Here is a 12,312-nt window from a genome sequence, read left to right on the forward strand (position 1 = left end):
GAGTGGCAGTCTTACACTGTGCTAGACAGGCACCCTGAGCTGAAACAAATTGATGCATCACTTAGAGCCCTAGGGAATAATGATGCTGGTTTAATTCAAGGTAATAGAACCAATAATAATTGTTTACCAGAGAGATAATCCATGCCCTTGTGTAAAACAGTATCCTTTGTCAAGCACCAATTAAAAGGAATAAAACCAGTTATAAAAGAATTAGAAAAATAAATAATTGTTAAAAGGGTGTTTCAGTCCATTTAGACTGCTATAACAGAATATCATAGACTAGGTAGCTTATAAATATAGAAACTTATTTCTCACAGTTCTGTAGGCTGGAAAGTCCAAGGTCAAGGCTCCAGCAGATGAGATGTCTGGTAAGAACCCACTTCCTGGGTCAGACAGTGGTCTTTTTGCTGCGACTTCACAAGGTGGGAGGGGTAAGAGCTCTCTTAGCATCTCTTTTATAAGAGCACCAATCTCACTCATGAGGACTTCACTCTCATGACCTGAGCACCTCCCAAATGTCCCACCTCCAAATATCATCATATGAGGGTTAGATTTCAACATATGAATCTGGGGGGACACATTTAGTTTATGGCAAGGGAATAATCCCCCTTAACACTCCCACAGTGCCAGTAATGAAAGAGGTAAATGTGATAAACATGGTCAACCATTTTATAGATTTGTACAAGATTTTAGCCATTAATCCCTGTAGTTCCTAACCATGCAACTGTCCTGAGACTTCAGTACACTTATCTGCAAAGTTGTTTCTCTGTAACTGACCTATGTTCTGCATTTTCTTTTTCTTTCTCTCTTTCTTTCTCTTCCTTTAGCAGATGAGTTTAAATTTTTGTTTCCTTTTCCTTATGGTGTCCAATATTTAGGTCAAAGGATTCTTCAAGGGTTTCACGACTCTTCTAGTATTTTTTCTCGTTATTAAAAAAAAAGTAGAGAAATTGGTCTCACCCAAGAGATGTATAAGTATTAAAAATGCAAATGATTTGCCAGTGTGGCAGAAACTAGAGAGCAATGCAAAATGGATATTTTGGCTCTAATACAATCCTTTGCTTCATAAGAGTCCAAATCCAAAAGTTTGTCATAAAAATATAAGAAGTTTATTTTTTGGATAAAGCTAGTTAGCTAACCCAAACCCAGATGGCCACCCCAATTAACAAGTGTATTTAAGATGAACTATCTATGACAAATAGTGCTGTCGAATCCTCTTACTTGAGAACTAGGTATCGTTCCTCTTGAGGGTATGTCTGAAACGAGTTCTATCTGCTTGGCTATATAAGAGGGTGAGATTTCTTTCTGTCTTTGCAATCTCTGGAGCGAATTACCTGTAACACATATCACATTCTGATTTAATGCTTATTCAGTAATAAAACTGTTTTCTTTCTCTTCTACCTTTTTTGAGAGATTTTCTGGTTTAGCAGGAGATTTTATTTTTAATTATATTTTCCCATACACACAGACAATGCCTACCACTTCAGGAAGAGTATTTAATTTGTGGGTTGAGATGGAGGTGTGTCAGATACCTTTTTCAGAGTAATTTGGCCAATCTCCCACCTTCATCAAATGTAGGCGGTCAGGCGTCATACCATCTGGAAATGTCTCCTCATAAAAGTTCTTAGCCTTTTGGAGATCAGTCAACAAACACAATTTCTTCTCTTCTTCAGTATCCATCATTACAACGGGCCAGTAATGATTTGCCAGCCTTCTGCCGGTAATCTCTGGAAAGTGACCTCATCTTAACAGAATATGCTTGGATTCTCTAGTCATCTAGTCTTGGCCTCCAACTACCTATTTAGAGTTTGATCAATCACTTGAATTACTTGGTAAGTAAATATAACATCTTCGCAGGTTGCCAGAAAAGCATTAGAAGGCTTCCCAGTAACAGGGAAAAAATGATATTACTGATTTTTTTCTCCAACTGCTGCATCTTTTAGTGGACTTGCTTTAAAAAGGGCTATTAAAATTTTCATTGATTTTTTTTTTTTCTGCCTGCCACTCTCTTTCTCTCCTTAGGTATTTCACCCAGATCTAAGTCTATTTCCTTCAACTTCCATGAGTAAGATTTTTCTCCCCAAGGCTTTTCCTTTCAGTCCAGGGATGGGTAGGCAGCCATCCTGATAGCTAGTTATCATCATGTTTTTACATCCTGTCTTAGCTTGGGCTATATAACAAAATACCTAGCCTGGGAGGCTTAAACAACAGACATTTATTTCTCACAGAGCTGGAGGCTGGGAAATCCAAGATCAAGGTGCTGGAAGATTTGGTTCTTGGTGAAGTTCCTCTTCCTGGCTTGCAGACTTTCTCACTGTGTCCTCACATGATGGAGAGAGCTCTAGTCTCTTCTTCTTATAAGGTCACTAATCCCACTGTGGGGGCTCCACCCTCACAACCTCATCTAAACCTAATTTTCTTCCAGGTGCCCTGTAACCTAGTACTATCACATTGAGGGTTAAGGCTTCAGTATATGAATTTTTTTTTGGTGGGGGAGGCACAAACATTGAGTCCATAACACATCTCATCCTTTTTTTTTTCTTACCAAAAGTGTGTTAGCCATTATGATTTATGGTTGATTTATAAATCATTATGATTTATGATTGTCCAAAAGACAATAGTGCCACAGTGACAATCTGATTTAACTGAAAGGATTGGACAGTTCAATCAGATACCCACTAATCAGAAACCTTGGTGAGAATCAAGAATTACTAATTATTTCAAAGGCATAATAATTAGGAAGCACAGGTGGAGCAGGGAGAAATCCAGGGTCTCTATTGCAGCTCCCTGGGTCCTTTCTTGCTGCTCCAGCTGAAGGTTAGAATACAGCTCTCTAAGTGATATGGTCATATCACTTATACAGAGGAGCCATTTAGGTCATACAATGTCTCCATGTATACTCGGACATGTACGTAGCCTAGGTGACATTTTCCAGGGAATGATGCCCTATAAATCTGAAATCCCTAGCTTTTTTAGAGTAAGCGATCCCAAATAGCCATGGTCATATTGCTAGAAGGATTCCACAGAAAGATTCTCCTGTTGGCAATGACTTTAGACTGTTTACCTGCATACCTGACATTAGCACGTTTACAGGAAAATTTGATCAGACTACCTTGTTTCTTTCCTTGAGTGTTTCTCTAGGTAAGGGAGAAACTGGATTACAAATTTGTGTTGCTTACCTATTTCCTTCTTATCCCTCTAATCTAAGTCTATGATTCTGAAAGTGTGCATTAGCATAAACCTGTATGTCATTCTAAATCTGTTAGTTGAAGTCATCCAATAATGCTTGGAGATAAGGAAATTTTGTGTCACCAAAAATATGTAGATGTATCATAATATCATTGTGAACAAGATTATCCTTTTTGATACTGTAGATGGATATCTAGTTAAACAAACCATATACGATGGCAGTGGCTAATATGAGAGTCCAGGTGATGTGGTGACAAGGGCCATGGACCAAGGAAGGGATCATGAGCTCTAGTTTCACTCCTCTCATATCAGTTCTAGGACAAGTTACAATGTTTCTCTTTACTGCAGTTTTCTCCTTTATTAAATAAAAGGAATGAATTAATGATCACTAGATTGTTTTTATAAGTCTTCAGTACTTTCATTATTGATATGTAGCTGTGACGACAAATACAACTGATTATCATATTTATCTAGGAAAGTTTTTGTTAAAATACCTGTGTCCCACACCACCTCAGATCCATTAAATTGTAATCTCCAGTTATAAACCCCAGAAATATAAAAGTCAGATGATCAGTCAAGTTTAAAAAACATTTCCAGGATTCAATATAGAAAACATGTTCACCAAATATGTGCATGAGAAAGTCAAAAGGCTGGAATGTATAATTCATGGAATATAGAATTAGTGTGCTTTGTTATTCAAATAACTGAAGAGTAACCGAAAAACTTGACAGAATGGAAGAGGGGTTTATGTTGAAAACATAAATTACATGACTACAGGATAGTTGAGACCAGGTTTTCTTCAACCATAAAGAAATATGTACTAACTTGAGGCTGTATAGTGTCCAATCAAGGAAAGTAATAGATTCACTTATACTTCGCACAGTGACTGTAAGAGTCCCATGGACACATTTTAGAACATCCAAAAGAAAGCAAGGAGAACAGTGAGACCACATTATATGAAGAACATTTGGGGACTTTGAGATTAGTTAATCTGGGAAATACAAGACCAAAGTGGGTTATAAAACTCTTCCTTATGTTTCTCTCTCTCAAAGGACAAAAGCAAGAATTAGGCATGGAAGTTAACAGAAGATTTCACCTCAGAAACAAGGAAAAACTTTTCAAGCAATTAGAGCTCTTCAGACAAAAACAGAAATAACTTTCTGACTTGTGAGGGAAGTTGGAAATGATGGAATGCTAGAGCCCTTTTTCTGATAGTCTATATTTCATTCTAATACAGAAAAAGTTATGTAAGCAAAATAATAGTCAATCTCCACAGGCTAGGAAACCTATTTTGTTTAGTTAAAAAATCTATTTGAAACTTTACATAACTTTAGAGGCAATGTAGATGTAAGTATAGTTATTAATACCTCTGAAGATCAGAACACAATAGGGAATAACATTTAACAGAAAAGAAGATATGTTAATTGTCAGAAAAGATTTTATGTCTTTTTATAATTTATGATTAACTATTCAGTACAGATGTCTTCCTCTGAAGATCATTATTAATATAAAAATATGGCATCTGTGAAAGATAACTCCAGGGAATTCTAAATAATTTTGTGGACAAACTACCAATTTAATTTTTTTTTTTTCGGTACGCAGGCCCCTCACTGTTGTGGCTTCTCCCGTTGCGGAGCACAGGCTCCAGATGCGCAGGCTCAGCGGCCATGGCTCACGGGCCCAGCCGCCCCACAGCATGTGGGATCTTCCTGGACCGGGGCACGAACCCGTGTCCCCTGCATCGGCAGGCGGACTCTCAACCACTGCGCCACCAGGGAAGCCCTCAATTTAATTTTTTGACAGTATAATGTGTATAAAGAAATATCCTAACTCACCGTGGTAAATTTTACTACTCTGTGATAAGCAATTATTTTCTGCCATTCTTAACATGCAAATTAGCGACTATTCCTTTATTTCTGCACTCTTTCAGTACTACCTTGGAGAGAAGTGCACTAAACTATTTTAACTACATCTGAGAACAGTTAATTGTAAATACAGGATTTTAAAGTTACTTCCTCTGTGTGTTCATCATTAAGCATGTCGAGTCTCTTTCACAAGCCAATTACAGAACTACATACTCCTAAAATCTCAACTTACTGATTTAGGCACAAAAACCATATACGGATAGTACACAACCATTCACTTGCTTCAGGTGGTATGTCGTGATTAAGCATAAGCAATTTAGTAAATTGTTTGTCGCGGTCACTAGAGTGTGTAAATCCTATTTGAGCTTCATAATGTGGTACAGGCCTTACCCACGTTTATGAATCTACTTCAAGTTTTCTTCTGATTCTATTCTGTGAATGGTAATTTTTAAGGGCTTTTAAATAAGGATACTGTGGTACCTCGTGGAAAATTTAGGGCATCTTTTGAAGAGTCTGTCCAATTCACACCCATATTTTTAAAAACTCTTAGCACAGGTGTAGCCCCCAGCATCCCTATTAATACCATAGGATCCTGCATTTCTGGAAATAATTGGGTGGGTCAGGGTTGTACACCTTGACTCAACGTGGATTAATAAGGGGAGAAGATAAGGATGAAAGAAAATGTGAGGTGGCCACCACCTACTCATCTTGGGCACAGTGGAACAGAGAAAATAAAAGGAAAAAAAGAGAAAGCTGGTCTGCAAAGGAAGATGGATGTGCCAGATGCCCAGTGAGCAGCAAAAAGAGGGAACAGGAGATTCTGGTTCTGGTTTCTTATCTTCTGCAGACTCTTCCTGAGGTCCCTCTGTATTCCTGCTCTGAGGTTTCCAAGAGAACCCACAGTATCCTTTCAAAAATCATCCTTTCTTGCTTAACCTAGTTCAAATCATTTCCTATTACTAGTCTTCAAAAAATTCTAAAACAGTACTTATTTATATATCCCTAAGTATGTGGTAGAGCTTTATATACACTTAATTCCCAATCAAAACAGTAACATGGGTATTATTCCCATTCTACAGAAAATTAAATATGTGAATATATGTGAAGGACTTAGAGTCGGTCCAGCCATATACTAAACCCTACATAAGTAGGGGCTATTATCATTGCCCTTTTCGATTGAGGGTTCCTTCAGGACAGACCATGTTCTGATCTCCTAGTTAGAATACATGGCACATAATAGGTGTTTGCTAAATGTTTCCTGATTGAATGAATAAGGTTGAAAAATGTATGGTGGTATACTGTAATTTTAGTATATGATTGTAAATTTAGCATGATTTTAGTATGTTATTGGAATAAAACTAAATTTCTTTAGCTTGTCACTCAGCAAAATAGTCCTATATCAACCTATGAGTGTTACCACTGAAAATTCATTTTGTACTTAGTTTCCACTTTCGTTGCAAAATTTTTTCCCTTGAAACATCTTGTACCAGTGGTAGTTACACATGATCAATCAGCACCCAGAAATTGAGAATTCCTAATAATAATGGAAATGTGTAGCCCTGTATGCAATATTGCTTGTGTGTGTTTGTGTGTGTGTATTCTTTTCTGTCTCTTTCCAGTCTCACAAGACTAGTAATAATGGGTTTCAATTTAGATACTGTATGTGAAAACATATAAAGCTTTATCATATATGCACTATATACTATAATCATGTAAAACATGTAAATATGTGTGCTACTATAACTTGAGAGAAAATAATATTCATATAATTGGGTTTAAATGTATTATTGCATAGGACTTATAATTTCAATGCATTTTTACATGTTATTCCCTTATGAAGAATAATTATCATTAAATATGAGCAGAATAAGGCTCCAAGATTTTTGTGTTTTAACCAAATTAACTCTATTAGAACTTTATTAGTCAAGTTGGGAGTTGAACCCTTGTCTTTGGATTTAAAACCTATGCTCTTTCCAATGATCTGGGGACAGTTGCTTTTTTTTTTTTTTTTTTTTTTTTTTGCGGTACGTGGGCCTCGCACTGTTGTGGCCTTTCCCATTGCAGAGCACAGGCTGCAGACGCGCAGGCTCAGCGGCCATGGCTCACAGAGCCTAGCCGCTCCGCGGCATGTGGGATCTTCCCGGACCGGGGCACGAACCCGAGCCCCCTGCATCGGCAGGCGGACTCTCAACCACTGCGCCACCAGGGAAGCCCGACAGTTGCTATTTTTAAAGATAACTTTTTAAATTACTGGAGGAGTAATATGCCAAATAATCGTAGTAGAGAAAGGAGGCCGCAGAGGGAGCAAAACTAACAACTACTGAGCACCTACTACATACCAGGCATTGTGCCAAATGATTCTACATGTGTGTCTCCATTTAATCCTCAAACCAAACCTTTGTGACCTATGCCTTCCATCACAGAGCAGTGCTACAAGCAGCAGAACATGGCATCATTCCATAAGTGATTCTGAGTCCCAGAAAGAGCACTGTGGAATTATTTTCAATCAGGATTCATTTTGTGTTGCCTGATTACTGCTGCTTGTAGCACTGCTACAATATAGAAGACTTAGTGATGATGCATTCAGTGATTCATAGCTGTCCATTTTGTCAAGACATAAACTAAGACTCTGCAAAGTGATGCCATGCTCAGAACTATGTAGCTAGAAACAGGGTTAGGGCCCAGTCGTGTATTGATAATTACTAACAACTCTTTAAAATAATATGGCTAAATTTTTACAGAAATAATGATCAAAATTAGCCTTCATTTTACAGCTAAAGACTTTCTCAAAATCACACAGATATTATGTAATCAAGTCAGGTCTAGAAATCAGGTTCTCTATAATAAAGTTTAATGCTATTGCTATCATAAATCACTGTCTTTTTTGAACTGAGAGTAAAGCAAGGACAAATAAAAACATATAGAATGCTACTCAAAAAACCCCATATAATTTGGATGTCACTTCTTTCCACTGGTCACTGTGGTCTCCACTGGCCACCACTGCCACCCTACCATGTGTCACCATTGGTATTTTAGATACCTCAAATTGTCAAAGGTGCACAGTAAATAAGCTCATGAAAGTAGGGGACACTCCTTAGCTGAATGAATGGGTAAATGAGGAGACCCCTGAGAGGTCTGCTTGGTCCTCAGTGGTTCGCAAAGTTTTCCATCTATCAGTGTCTCCTCCAGCCTTGTGTGCTGACATGGATCTGCGGTGTTAGCAGACATGCTAATCACAAGTTCTGGGTCAGCTCACTGAGTTTTCTCACCCACAGAAGTGTCCTGAATACCCTGCACATCGATTCCTCCTTGGCCTATCTGGTCCATGTGTCAGACAGAGCAAACAAGATTGAATTATCTCCCAAAAGGCCCCTTATTCACCAGCAAGTAAACTTTTGTGAACTGGTTGGGTTACTGGCTGGTATGCCCATCTGCACTGTATCTTTAACATATTCCCTTCGTGGCAGCAAGTATTCTTATTTTTTGAGTATTTTCTATGTTACCAGACAAAAAAATGATACAACCACCATTTTAAATTGTATTTTTTTATTATTAGTGAGACAATACTTACTATGCTTATTAGCCCATAATTTATGTTTTAGACACATCTTTTAAGATATTACTACTTTACTAAATCAATTCATAAGAAAATTTTTCATATATTAAGAATATGATTTATTACTTTCCTGGTTTCATTTATTCATTAATTTCTTATAAATAATTTCCCATTCTTTTTTAATATTACTTTACTCAACTCTTAGCTGAATGATATCTTGTATTCTTTTAAAAGAAGTTTACGTAAGTGGTAATTTCAGGAAGCCTTGAAAAATCCTCTTTGCAAGCTGATGGAGCCTCTGGGCTTTTACCATGATGCTATTCTTCCTTCGTCTGAGAAGAGATGGAATTGATAAGCTCTTGCCCTTGACACCACATGACTCTACAGCAAGGATAATACAAGGCCCTGAGGAATCCCACCCAGGAGCAAATTTATAAATCTTGCAAGACAGCTTTTGAAAGGCAGATGGAAGAATCCATGGGTAATCATTTCCAAAATTCAAATTTTTCTTCTAGGTCCAAAAAAAATGATGCCTCTTGCTATTTTGTGACATATCTACTAGGTAGTAGAGAGGGCCTGGCTTTTAGTGCCCTACTGAAAAAAAAAAAAAAGCTCAGAAATAATCACTGTCAGTCATTTGGATTACAAATGGGTGGTTAGGACAACTTCTCCACTGGAAGCATTTGACAGGCACTGTCAACTGTGAACAACAGTGGCTTTCTGTCCCTAAGGAGGGCGCTGACTCCATGAGCATTTAATCTAAAGCAGGAAGGCAACCAGCCTTCACAAGACCTGGTATTCACCCAGTATTGTTTATATCATCTCGAGTGGAAGTCTTTCGTCTTTGGTAAAATCTCTTTTTTGATATTCTGAATTGCATTCCTCATCACTTTATAAAGAATCAAATAATTAAGGAGAATGTGGGGAATAAAAGGAGTTACTCTGGATTAAGTCAAGATTTCTAAAACAGCTGTACTTTGCATATCTCAGACTTCTCTTCACACATGAGTGAAAGCTTGACTGAGTATGAAATTATGACCTCGTAAATTTCCCCTCAGCACAGCATTTCCGATAGTTAGCACCGAACAGGAAAATTTAATCAGACTGACTTCTGCCACAGGGTTGCTTATTTGGATTTTGGTTTATTATGTTTTATATTTTTAAACTGAATCCCAGGTGAGAGTTTTTGTTTGTTTGTTTTTAAATTTCAAGGATGATGTTTTCATTATTTGTAATGAGAATATACAGAATTCTTGCAGTGTTCAGGCTCAAGGTTGTGTTTACATGTTTATTTTTTAATCGGAAAAATTTTCCTATGTCATAGATCTCATTACTACTTTTGCTTCATTTTTTTCCTTAAATCTTCTTGGGAGTACCTGCTTTCTAAGATTTGATCCGCATTTTATGTCATGTATTTTTTCCATCAGTCCTGTAATTTTCCTCCTCTTTGCAGTTACCATTGACAGTTTGCTGCTACAGCCATTTTAACATGAGACAAATTAGGTGTTAAGACATAAATAGCATTACTAACAATAAAATCAGTAATTACATAATGAGAAAAGTTGTATTTCATAAGACAAGTAAAAAAAATTCTGATCTTACATGTAAGTATAAGCAGATAACAAGATAGCCCCCATATATATAAAGCATATACTGACATATGCAGATCTCTAAACTATAATCCTCAGAACTGGTGAATATGTTACCTTATATGTCTAAAGGGCCGCTGCATGTGTGATTATCTTATGGACTGTGAAGTGAGGAGACCATCTCGATTAATACAGGTGGGCCCAATATAATCACATGAGTCCTTAAAAGCAGAGGATGTTTTCCTGCTGTTGTCAAAGAAAGCTGGTAGCATAAGAAAGATTTGATACTGCCCCATTGCTGGTTATAAAATGTAGGGGAGACAGAAAGATAGACAAGATGAAAAGGCAGAGGGATATGTACCAGATGAAGGAACAAGATAAAACCCCAGAAAAACAACTAAATGAAGTGGAGATAGGCAACCTTCCGGAAAAGGAATTCAGAATAATGATAGTGAAGATGATCCAGGACCTCGGAAAAAGAATTGAGGCAAAGATCGAGACGATGCAAGAAATGTTTAACAAAGACCTAGAAGAATTAAAGAACAAACAAACAAGGATGAACAATACAATAACTGAAATGAAAATGACACAAGAAGGAATCAATAGCAGAATAACTGAGGCAGAAGAACGGATAAGTGACCTGGAAGACAGAATGGTGAATTCACTCCTGGGGAACAGAATAAAGAAAAAAGAATGAAAAGAAATGAAGACAGCCTAAGAGACCTCTGGGACAACATTAAACACAACAACATTCACATTATAGGGGTCCGAGAAGGAGAGGAGAGAGAGAAAGGACCAGAGAAAATATCTGAAGAGATTATAGTTGAAAACTTTCCTAACATGGGAAAGGAAATAATCAGCCAAGTCCAGGAAGTGCAGAAAGTCCCATACAGGATAAACCCAAAGAGAAACACGCTGAGACACATAGTAATCAAATTGGCAAAAATTAAAGACAAAGAAAAATTATTGAAAACAGCAAAGGAAAAATAACATACAAGGGAACTTGCATAAGGTTAACAGCTGATTTCTCAGCAGAAACTCTACAAGGCAGAAGGGAGTGGCATGATATACTTAAAGTGATGAAAGGGAAGAACCTAAAACCACGATTTCTATACCTGGAAAGGATCTCATTTGGATTCGATGGAGAAATCAAAAGCTTTACAGACAAGCAAAAGCTAAGGGAATTCAGAACCACCAAACCAGATCTACAACAAATGCTAATGGAACTTCTCTAAGTGGGAAACAAGAGAAGAAAAGGACCTACAAAAACAAACCCAAAACAATTAAGATAATGGTAGTAGGAACATACATACTGATAATTACCTTAAATGTGAATGGATTAGATGCTCCAACCAAAAGACACAGGCTTGCTCAATGGATACAAACACAAGACCCATATATATGCTGTCTACAAGAGACCCACTTCAGACCTAGGGACACATACACAGTGAAAGTGAGGGGATGGAAAAAGATATTCCATGCAAACGGAAATCAAAAGAAAGCTGGAGTAGCAATACTCATAATCAGATAAAATAGACTTTAAAATAAAGAATGTTACAAGAGACAAGGAAAGACACTACATAATGATCAATGGATCAATCCAAGAAGAAGATATAACAATTATAAATATATATGCACCCAACATAGGAGCACCTCAATACATAAGGCAGCTGCTAACAGCTATAAAAGAGGAAATCGACAGTAACACAATAATAGTGGGAGACTTTAACACCTCACTTACACCAATGGACAGATCATCCAAACAGAAAATAAATAAGGAAACACAAGCTTTAAATGACACAATAGACCAGAGAGATTTAATTGGTATTTATAGGACATTCCATCCAAAAACAGCAGATTACACTTTCTTCTCAAGTGTGCATGGACCATTCTCCAGGATAGATCACATCTTGGGTCACAAATCAAGCCTCAGTAAATTTAAAAAAATTGAAAAAAAAAATTGAAATCATATCAAGCATCTTTTCCGACCACATGTTTCTAATTGATTAGAAATCAATTACAGGGAAAAAACCGTCAAAAACACAAACGTGTGGAGGCTAAACAATACATTACTAAATAACCAAGAGATCACTGAAGAAATCAAAAAATACCT

The sequence above is a fragment of the Lipotes vexillifer genome, unplaced genomic scaffold, assembly GCF_000442215.2.
Source record: "Lipotes vexillifer unplaced genomic scaffold, Lipotes_vexillifer_v1.1 scaffold1051, whole genome shotgun sequence".
NCBI classification, from domain to species: Eukaryota; Metazoa; Chordata; class Mammalia; order Artiodactyla; family Lipotidae; genus Lipotes; species Lipotes vexillifer.